This window comes from Coturnix japonica, chromosome 4, assembly GCF_054131305.1.
Source record: "Coturnix japonica strain WE chromosome 4, WE-NBRP24, whole genome shotgun sequence".
NCBI classification, from domain to species: domain Eukaryota; kingdom Metazoa; phylum Chordata; class Aves; order Galliformes; family Phasianidae; genus Coturnix; species Coturnix japonica.
The window spans coordinates 89,389,084-89,400,385 of record NC_140666.1 but is presented as its reverse complement, the minus strand read 5'-3'; the positions used below and the strand labels follow the sequence as shown (position 1 = coordinate 89,400,385).

Genomic DNA, 11,302 nt, shown 5'->3' with positions numbered 1-11,302 from the left:
TGAACCTTTAGCTCCATCCCTTCAACCCATGACGATCACTTTTTCAACCTTCATATTCGTCTATTCAGCCATGAATGGTCCCTTCCGGAACCTTGATCTTCATCTCTGAAACTAATGGTGGTTTCTCCCTGAACGTTTACTTTCATCACATCAAACATGGATAGTCCCTTCTTGAACCCTTACCTTCATCTCTTCAGCCATGAATGGTTCCTTCTTGAACCTTTTGGCTGTGGTTAGAAGAGAATGGGTAAAGACAAGGGAGTCCTTAGGGCATTTTAGATGACACTGATGTGAAAAGACTGGTCTAAGAAGTACCTCTATATGTCTAGATGAGGAATTTTCTGGTGCCAACATATCCTTTAACCACAAGAAGACAGTTATCCCTGCAATCAGTGGGGGAACAAGAAAATCATAGCACTGTAGGATGAACTTTATGAATAACCATGTCTCCATCCCCAGTAAGAATCAACTCAGTGCAGCCTTTGGACTCATTTTTAGAAAGGTGTGGATTTACACCCCTGGTTTTATAGCAAAATTCTGCTAAGATCGTTTTTTCCTGTTGTAGGAGGTGTGTAACAGCATCTGCCATGGAGGTGCTGGCATAGGGGGGTCTCAAGCTCCCCATCAAGACCACTCCTGCTGTCCAAAGGTCTTCAGCCATATGTATAACCATGCGTCAGGTCAGACACATGCAGGACAGCAAGTAGAGGTGTTATCCAGGAGACACCTGGACATTGGGATATGATTGAACACCAAGTAGTCCTCAAGATGCTCCAGGGCATCAGTCCAACCTACTGAGCCATTCTGCTGGCTTTGCTTAGTGAATCCAAAATGAGCCACAATGGATAAACAGCTTAATTTTCCCCTGGGCATAAAAATAACAGCTTCCTTTTTCAAGTGTTTTTTTTTTCTCCCTCCTGCTTCATTTTGTTGGATTTTCTCCCCCAGCTCTTTCCATAGAGAAAAGCTTTGACTCCAAGACCAGCTTCAGTCATTCTTTGAGTTTCAAATCGTTCTTGGCATGCTTTTTCCACCACACCGTCTCCTCACAGAGGCTTTCCTAGGAGGATTTTGCAGGCATGAGGCTTTTGTATTGCAAGCATCTCAGGTCTGAATCAAGGTATTAACGTCCATCTCTGTGGGGCTCTGTTGTTGGGCACATTATTAGCATCGCTCATGCAGTTTGGTCTTTGCGTGTTCTTCGTTTTTATACCAGCAGTGAAAATAACTCCGTACCCTTTGATGTTCCCTTGGATGGAGCTCTTTTTTTTTTTCCCCTTCCACTTTTAGAATAGAAGCAGAAGAAAATCAATTTAAACAAGATGCAGAAAGGTTTCAAAACACGGTGTTAATCAAGTCAGCTTTGCCTCCCATCTTCCTCCATCTCAGCTATGAGCCACCCCCCAAAACCTGGCAGTTAATGACAAAGGAAAATCAGTGATGACACACTTTGAAATCCTTGGCACTGAGTGAATTGAACAACAGCTTTAAAAAAAAAACCAACACCACAAAACAATTGGCTGGAGAATTTCCTCCACTCAACTTCAGGAAAAAAAAGCCATCATTTTCTGGTATGGGAAATGGCTTTTCTGATCTGTCTTGTTAGGGAAAGGGCCCTTGAGTGCAGCTAAATTGAGCCCTGCTGTATTTTCAGCGGGAGGTCAGGATCTTCAGCAGAGCTTGCAGAGCTGACACTGGGTTATCCCAGTCATCCTGATCATAGAATCACAGAATGGGTTGGGTTGGAAGGGACCCCAGGGATCATTAAGTTCCACTTCCCCACCACAGGCAGGGCTGCCAGCCTCCAAATATGGCACTGGATCAGGCTGCCCAAATGATGCTGATTATGCTGCCCCATTCAGATGTCCTGCAGTGCACTGGGAATTGCTTGTGGCTGGATTTGAAGATGGGGAAAACACAACTGAAAGTGGCACACTTGTCTTTTCTGGGTGTCCATCAGCTTATCTGCTCATTCTCCTTCATCTCTTAGATGGAAGCTTTGATACCTGCTGACTCTTTTGTTTGTGGAATGTCGATAGCATCACACTTGGTCTGGACTCTGCTACCTGGGTCTTGCCAGCCTTCCCTTTGGAGGTGTTTAAAGTAGAGTATGCAATGTTGGTCTCTACTTGAGAGACAGAGAATGACCACAGGGTTACTGGCAGCCACCCCAAGGTGCCTCTGGTGCTGCAGAGCTCCGTGACACTCAGGATGGTTTGCGTGGTGAAGCACTGGCACAGCTGCCCAGGGAATGGGAGAGTCACCATCCTTGGATGTGTTTAAAAGCCATGGAGATGTGGCACTGAGGGATGTGGTCAGTGGGCATGGTGGGATGGGTTGGGGTTGGGGATCTTGGAGGTCTTTTCCAATCTGAATGATTCTGTGATTCTATGATTCCATGATCTTAATGCAGGAGGAAGAAGACCCATAAATGAGGTTTCATTTTGAGTTTCATATAGGACGCCCTGCAGCCTTGGAAATGTAGCACACTACAAGCTTTGCTGCCACCAGCCTCCAAAACTACATCACACTTGAAGTCTTATGACTCTGATGAGTGAGCTCCATGCTTTCTCCTTGATCCCTGATGACCAGCAAAACTCATCCCAGACTGAAAGCCGAGGAGGGATGATTTGCAGCAGAATACCAATTTTGATGATTATATACTGCACCGACACACCATCAGAATAATGGGGGCAGCTGATGGATTTGGTAGCACTGGGCGCTTAACATTCTGCCTTGTTTTGCCTCCTGTCATTTCGTGGTGTTAATGGCTTCGCTGTGATTTGTTAGATTGCATGACCTCAAGGACACCCAGCTCCCTCCTTCGTTTCTCTTCCTTCCTTCTCTCCCTGCGCGTGTGTACGTGCACCTTTAATGGAAGGCTTTGTTTTAATAGAATCTAAATGACATGTCTCTGCTTTGGACAGAGTTCAGGAAAGCCATCACAAGGACAGAGAAACCACAAGCATCCTATGAATGATTTCAGCTTTCCCTTGATAAGCTGGTGACCTGTTCCAGCAATGAAGCTGGGGGCTATTGATTCAGCTCAGGGCAATTGTGCAGGTTTTAGCTGAATTGGCTTGGCACGTTGGCTGGAGATTGCACCTATTTTCATGACAAGAATGAATAGCTGCTGAACTGTTCTGTCTGCCTGCCACCCAGTGGGTGTGGGGACTGAGGAGCTGCTCTGCAAAGAGTAGGGGTATCAGATAAATACTTCAGGGGTTTCCAGCTATAGACTTTAATGCACTATACCAAGTGGAACAGAGGATGGTTTGTGGGCTGGAGAAACAGGTCTTCCTGATCCCAAGAGAAGAAATACATCCTAGCTGAATCTTATTGTCCATGTAGGAGTAAGACCGGAGCATGCACTGTGCTATCTCACGACCCCATCTAGAGAAAAGATGGCCCCCTTTTGTCTTACCACTATGATTTTAAAAGTCAGTCTCCATCTTATTAGAGTTGGGCTCCATGATCCTTATGAGTCCATTCCAACTCAGGATGTTCTATGATTCTATGATTGTTTATGAGCTCTCTTTAAATACTGAAATCAAGGGCTTTTGTGCAAATTGAAGAGCTGTGCACTGGTGCCAGCTCCAGTTCAGGATAATTTGGCTCTGGTCTATTTCTTCATGACCTGTCTGGCCTGGCCGCACTGTTCCCCAATCATCTTCCTACTCCCATGGAAAGAGCATCTTCCATTCTCTGGGGCACAAGATGTTTAAATTCAGGCAACTGAAAGAGAGTCTTTGGTCTACTTTGACTGTGGCCGTAGGAGTGTAGACGCCTACACTTTGGCACTGAAACTGGTGTGTTTCCATCTATCAGCTAATCTCGCCTAGGGATTCAACATATTGTTAATGATGTGTCTAGCAGGGGAAGAGGGAAGTGTCTCAGTTTTCAGGCTTATTCAGCCCTGAAAATATCCTCGCTGTGCTGTTGGGAACTGTGGTGATGTGGTTGCTTGCAGGATGTCTTGGGGAGGTGGATGCTTCAGGTTAGATGGGAAGGGGCTGGTGGAGGATCTTGTAGCACAGATGAGACCTTTCAGCTTGGTCAAAGGAGCAATGCAACCTGATGGAGCCATGGGTGTCCCTGTTCAATGCATGGGAGTTTGACCAGATGACCTTTAAGGGTTCCTTCCAACTCAAGCCATTCTATGATTCTGTGATCTTATATGCACAAGGGCTATCAGGGGAACTGCAGCTGTAGCAAAGAGAAGTGGCCCCCAATACCCCACTGCCCCATTGCCTGAGGAAGAAGGAGAGAAGGTTTGTACAGAAAGATTTTCACTGGAGGAACAATTGAAGGAGGCTGTGGATGCCCCATCCCTGCAGGCATTCAAGGCCAGGCTGGATGTGGCTCTGGGCAGCCTGGTCTGGTGGTTAGCGACACTGCACATAGCAGGGAGTTGAAACCAGATGATCATTGTGGTCCTTTTCAACTCAGACCTTTCTATGATAACACAACCAACCCCACTGCAACTCCATGAGGAATAACCCTGTTGCCTTTGCAGCTTTTTCCCCCTCCCATTTTGCTCCCAGCCTTGAGAGAGGAATTATTCAGTGGTGAATAATTGCACACTGCTCTCCTCCAGCCTCGATAGTTCGGTCAATAATAACAGCCCGCTGTGTTCTATCACATGGGGCTCTTTCTCCTTTGTCTTCAACTTCCAGATTCCTCTTAAGGTTCAGAATGGAAAGATCCCTCCTCTCTGTCCTTATCTGCAAGGTGAAAGGAGGGAGAAATTGTCTTCTGCCTTTGAGAAGATAAGTCACGTTGGACTCTTCCTCTTTAGAAAAGTCTCTAATGCCATTTATCAATTAATTACTGGGTTGCATTTATGCCCATTAATTCCCCTTGCTGTCTTTCATTTTTGGAAAGGTCTGTGCTGCCCAGGATCTAATTGTCCTGGTCTTACGTTGCTTTCTTTCTCATTTTCAAGCTAAGTGGATGCCAAAGCCTACGAAGGCAGCAGTCTCTTCCCCCTCCTCTTCCACCCTGGCCATTCTCAAAGCGGATTTGGCTGGGCTTGGGGGGAATGGATTAATCTGTGTGGCCCAAGCTTTAAATCCTAATTCTACTCCTGAAACAATCATTGCTGGATGCAGAGAAACATTTTCACCTGGATTTCTTTACCTGGAAAGAAATACTTTCATGTCAACTACAACATGCTGGGGTTTTCTATCAATCTTGGTTCATCCTTTGAGTCCAAATAACCAATCCAGATGATTTTGATAAGAAAAGCTTCAATTTAACTTTGTTTCCACCCCCTTCAAACAGTTTAATACCTCCCTTACAAACAGTATTTCACTTTCTTCGCTTCAAGTTAAAACACAAATGTGTTTATTTTAAATGGAAATAAGTTCCCAAGTAAACAAAATGGGCTTATTTTGTTCAAATGATTTTACAGAGAAAAAAAATAGTAATGAAATGTATACCTTTCAGATAAGTCCAAAAATGCCTTTTTTCAGTTCAGTCACTTAATCATAGAGCTTTTCCTGCCCCCCTACCCCACAATCGCCATCCTTGATGCCATTGAGAAGAGCACAAATGCTGCCATGTAAGCCATGTTTCAGCAAGGAAAGATCTTTCTGGTGTTAACTAAGTCAGATTTTTGAGACCTGAGCAGAGTCAGTCCTCTGGGGCAATAAGCTTGGATGCTCAAATCCAGCAAGAGCCCAGAGTTTCACAGTCCTTTCCCCAGAGTGCCCAATGGGCTTTGGATGGCATCGTGCTGAAAGCCAATTAGAAGAAAATCTTTTGTAAAAGCCCTGGCTTTGGCCAGAAAAGGAAGGCCGTGATACACATAAATCCCATTGGTTCCTGCCGAGATGCAAATGTGTCTGGAAGTCACAGATGTGGTTATGAGGTCATAGAATCTTCGAAGGGCTTGGGTTGGAACTGTCCTCAAAGAACAACCAGTCCAACCCCCCTGCCATCAGCAGGGTTACCAACCACTAAGTCAGGCACCAGACCAGGCTGCCCAGGACTGCATCCAACCCAACTCTGAACATCACCACAGATGGGACATCCACAACTTCCCTGGGTAAGAACTCTGAGTTCTTCTATTACCGTGTCTCACTGGGGACCAGAAGGAAATAAGCTTTCGTGCATGGGGTGGGCTTTCTTCTAGAGTGTCTTCACCCAACCCATGGGTTTGTGGTTGCTTTAAATATAACATTTCTCAGCAGAAGTACTGATAATCAGATACCTGAAGCAAGGTGGGTTTGTCCTAGTTGTCAGGAAGCTGCAGCAATGACTGTGTGAAACAAGTATACAAAAATATGGGACATTTCTGGGCTGTAGCCCCCCAGCAGGTGTGTCTATGTCTATATGTTACTACCTATGGGAGCTGTCACACCAAGGTTATTGCTTTGGGAATGGCTGAAGTCTGACCGTGCTGGATTGCATGGACCACAGCACAGATATCACTGGTCTCCTTGCCATTGTTACTGATAAGAAATGCTTCCAAGAGGAAGGTATCCAAACTCAAGGGGTGCAAATCCAAATGCATGTCTCCAAACAAGCATGTGGAGTTGGAAAAAACATTGAAAGCTTTCGTGTCATAGGTGGGTAAGCACATCTGGCTCAATTCTAGCCTTGGGTATGGTGCCAAGATTGCTCCCTGGGGATAACACGTGAAATGTGCAAATGCAGTTTGCACCTGTGCAAGTCCCAAGTGTGTGTAGATAAATTGATGATCTGCCAGCACTGCCCCTGGCCTTTCTAACTCCAGTCAAGTCATAGAATCATTGAATCATTAAGGTTGTAAAAGACTGCTAAGATCATCAGGGCTGGTCATCATCCCATCCCCACCATTCCCACTAAACCCCTGCCAGTGAATCAGTTTCCCTAATGGGGAAATGGTTATAGGGATAAAGTTGTTTTTCTTGCTTCCTAAGAACGCTGGCATCTTTTAGTCCTTAACAATGCTAAGATACAGGAAGAGCTGTTAGCAGCATCCACTGTTTACATCTCTCAAGGGAAGACGAGCTGTTATGCTTGGACTTAAAAAGCTCTTGTGTAGCAGCATGTGTCTGTGCCCTGGGTCAAATGGGACAGATGCTTAGAAATTCACTGCTGGATGGAATACAATGGCAAGGCAATGGTGGGAGACCCTGCTGCTGCACTTGTCTTCAAAACCCGGTTGAAACTGTGCACAGGTCTGATGCAGGCTCTTCCCTTGGCCATGAGCTTCACCTGAAAAGACTGACAAAAACATCCCAAAGCAACAGGGGTGTAGAGGGTCAAAGCTGCCACACCAAGGCTGCTTCAGCTACCATTCCCATTTACTCCTTGCTTGGATTTCTCATCACTCTTCTTTAAGTTCTCCCACCCTGCAGGGTGAGTTATTCCAGGGTAGCATATCTCTCTCCCATAATTGCCCCTCTGCCATGGGAGGATTTATTTTGCTCATCCCAGCTGGGCTATATCCAGCCATCACCATTCCAGGCTCCTTGCCAGCCCAATGGATGGAGGCTCTTGGAAGACCCAAGGCCGAGGCCATCCCCATAAACACCACCCAACTGTTATTTCTCATTATAAAGAGGATGACATGCTCAGCAACCCTTCACCACCCTGCCCAATAAGCCCCCAAGCCCCTTTCCCAGTGGGCTGAAAGACTGGAAATGGCCCGGAGGACTGGAATGCAATGTGGCAGTGCTCTGCCATTTTCACTTTCCAGAACTTTCAAGCCTAAATTTAAGTATGGACAGCATTCTTAGGAAGCTTTCAAAGTCCAGGTGCTGCCTTTCCCTGGTCAATATGGGCTGCCTTTGGTCAGCCTCCCCACCTGGACTTTTCCTCCTCCAGACCTTCAAGAAATGGTTCCTTCTTTCCCATCTCCAGATGGAAAAGCCAGAGAGCAAAACCCATGCTGGCTCCTTGCCACTCCTTTTTTGCATCACCAGCTGTGCCCATTTTACTGCACAAACCTTTGCTTGCCTTTCTCTTCTCCCTCTTGCCCTCCTTGTTCCTCCTCTGGACGTTTGCTGATGCCAAGCCAGCATCCTGACAGCCAAAATGACATTGTAATTTTCTCCCTGGCAGTGGTCTGGGTTGTCTGAGGACACTCACAGCAGAAAAAGGAGGAAGAAAGGATGGGATTTGCATTGTAAGGCTCATTGTAATTGCAGAGGGGGGTTTGGTCTGCCCCAGAGCACTGTGGTTCCATCTAGGATGGAAGGCAGCATATTTGGCAATAGAACACGGGAAGTTTGCTGATGGAGGCTTATCCTCCAGGTGCCAGCCCCAGTTTTTGCCATACCTTCCTGTGTACTTCCCAAGCACCTCCACTCTCGACCCAACCATAAGAAATCATCATAATCCAGCTCAGTGGGTGGCATTCCCCTTCATTTCGTGCCCATGATATTCACTCTCCATTAATGCCTGCCTTAAATAACTCGCAGGGCGGTTCTGCAATTTCAGCAGAGGAATCTGTATGTGTGAATGGGAGGAGATGGAGCGAATGTGTAATTGGGCTTAATCTTTCCACACTCAAAGAAGCAACAAAACAACATCTCTCTTCGTCTATTTAGTCAAAACACGGCAACATCGTTGCTCTATTGCTCAGGAACAATAAAGATGCAAATAATGTCAACGTCTCCCAGGCTTTTGCCGGGACGTTTACTGGGGAGAATATTATTGCGTTCTGATTGCTTTGTATGAAATCCACTATCAGTGCCTGCACGTGGCTTTGCTTCTTGAGGATGCTGGACTAAATTGGAATGGAAATGAGAAGCACCATGTCTGCTGCTCTGTCTTGGTGCTGTGGCTTGTGCTTTAGTGCTTCAAGCAGAGCTGGGGGCTTTGGCAGTGATTTTGAGCCATGTTTAGGGTTTCTTTTTATTAGGAAGTAAGGCAAGTTTGGGGGCTTGATTTTTCCTTGGGCATCACTGGGATGTGGTGGAAAACAGTGGACAGAACCATGATGAAATGGCTGGGTGTCACAACCAGCTTGTCTGCATGAGAGTTTATGGGCCAGAGCTGAGTGAGGAATGTTGGAGCTGGAGAAGGACTGTCCTGAGGGTGAGGGTGAGTAAGCCACTCTGCACTACCAGCCCCAGCACTCATACAACCTGATGGTGCAAATGGGAACATGGTGCTGGTGTGTCCCAGTGACATCTCTGTCCTGGGAGGATCCAGGAGTTGGGTGGTGATCACCATCAACACAGTGTCAGCTCCTTCCCCAAAAGAATTTGTTACCCATCAACAACAGCCACAATCTGCTCACCTCTGTGATGCTGAAGGCTGCATCATATGACTTTCATTACTACTGATAGGAGGTAGTGACAGACATTTATCCTCCCTCCCCCCCCTCAAAAAAGAGAATCCTTTGCTCCTGAATTAAATATTTAGCTGAGAAGTGAATGGCATTTCTGATAGAGGAGTTGGAAAATTCAAGAGAAGAGGCAGAACGGCGCATGTTAACCAGATATCTGACACACACATGAGGTTCATTTTCTAATATCTAATATATGAAATGTTCTCAGTGTCAGCGTGCAGCTCTAGCTGTGCAGAGGGAATGATTTCCTTATAGCACGGGGCTGGTTTAACAGAATTCAGGTTCCCAAACACTTTGTCTTCACAGAATAACTCTGATACAAAAGGCAGAATTAAGCTTCAAATGCAAGGAGTTGATTTTCTTTTTTTTGGCCAAGAAATTTAGAAACAAAATAAGATGTGCTCTTCAATTTGGCTTGAGTTGTCTTGATTTTAATTGTTGGAAGGGTTGGTTGGTGTTTTTTCTTTTGGAAAGACGAAGGCGTTAAGATTTGTATTTAAAATGCAGGAGCTTTCTTGGATATTTCATTAATTCCCAGCTCAAGAATAAGGAAAGATGGAATAGGAGAGCTTTCCCTCGAGAACAAAATTGCAGTGAGATGTTTATTTTTCAAACACTGATATATCTGTATCTGAAATCATGTTCAGCTCTACCAAACAGACCTCCTCGCCCCTTCTTTCCACTCATGTTTCCCTTTGCCTCTGTCTGGGATGGAATCCTATGGTAAATATTTTACTCAGCTTTATCACAAATCAATGAGTTTCAAAGGGACTTCTTGATTTGTTTGGCTTGTTTTGCTTCAGCATGGCAAGAAGTGAAGGTTGTACTTGGCTTGTGCTTGCACTGCTGGAAGCCAATGAAAAAGGTCTTTAAAATTGGAAGGAAAAAGACCCAAACAGTATATATGTCTATGCTTATTTTCAGAAGAGGTTCAGACCCCTTAGGTCAGTTCTGTTGTGTTAAAAAGCCACAGCCTTTTGCTGCCTACCCTTTATAAACTACAACTGCCCCAACAACCCTATTGTTTCAGCCTGTCCTGTGGCACATTTCTGAGCTTGGATGTTTTCTATCATCTCTGGCATCCTTTTCTGCCTGTTCTCCCACCAGTTCCTGTTCCAAACTCTGTTTTTCCTTCCTTCCCCTCACTCCCCAACCCTTATTTTCAACCATTCATCTCACAGATTAAACTTTCTGTGACTGTCTATGGGGAAAAAAAAGTCAGACTGATGTCCACCCTGGAGATGATGGCATTGGGATATAGGACTGCCTGCCTACTCCTCCATCTCTTATCTCCCTCTCAGACCCAGAGCCCCATTACACCCATGGCACATCAGTGCCTCCAGATTCCTTTGCCATCCTCAGGTGTAAATTGTGTACCACCAACCCAGCCTGTTCTATCATTGCATCTTCCCACCTTCCCATTCCTCTCTGCCCCATCCTCCAAGTCAGAGGCACACCCCACCATTCAGGCTCTTTAGGATTTCCAAGGCTTTTGCTCCAGGATATCAAATAGGACATAAGATGTGACTCATTTTGGAGTAGAAGATGGAGGGTAGGTGGGACATCCATGGGCATCTCCAGTAGTGCTGGGCCTTCAGCCACCATAGGTAGGTACATAAACATTCAACAAGTATTTGGTCACCTATTAAATCACCGAAGGTCTACAGAGCCCCTTGTTCCCTGAATTTAAACTTCTCTCTCTGTCCAGTGGTGTGGCACTTCAGTGGTGACTGGCTGTCCTAATTCTGCTGTGGGCACTCAGTTGCATGTAGTGCATGTATGGACCACCTATATGGAGACATCTACACGTGGGCAGTGAAATCAATGTGTTAAATCCCACCTGCAGTGGGTGAGCTGTACTTGCCTGTCCACGTTTAGATCCAGAGCTGTAACTTGGCAATCCCTTTGTTAGGCAGGAGATCACAGAATCACAGCCTCGTAGAACATCCTGAGTTGGAAGGGACCCACAAGGGTCACTGAGTCCAACTCCTGGCTTCACACAGGAACACACTAAAT

At 45.7% G+C, this 11,302-nt stretch overlaps 1 long non-coding RNA gene across 1 annotated transcript in view; it reads left to right on the top strand.

Annotated features, from left to right (window-relative positions):
- The first annotated feature begins 5,895 nt into the window (after positions 1 to 5,895).
- Positions 5,896 to 11,302, top strand: part of LOC107314125 (uncharacterized) — a 49,817-nt gene continuing 44,410 nt past the window's right edge. The window contains exon 1 of the long non-coding RNA XR_001555303.3: positions 5,896 to 6,049. This is a non-coding gene — a long non-coding RNA (uncharacterized LOC107314125). The remainder of the gene's footprint in view (positions 6,050 to 11,302) is intronic.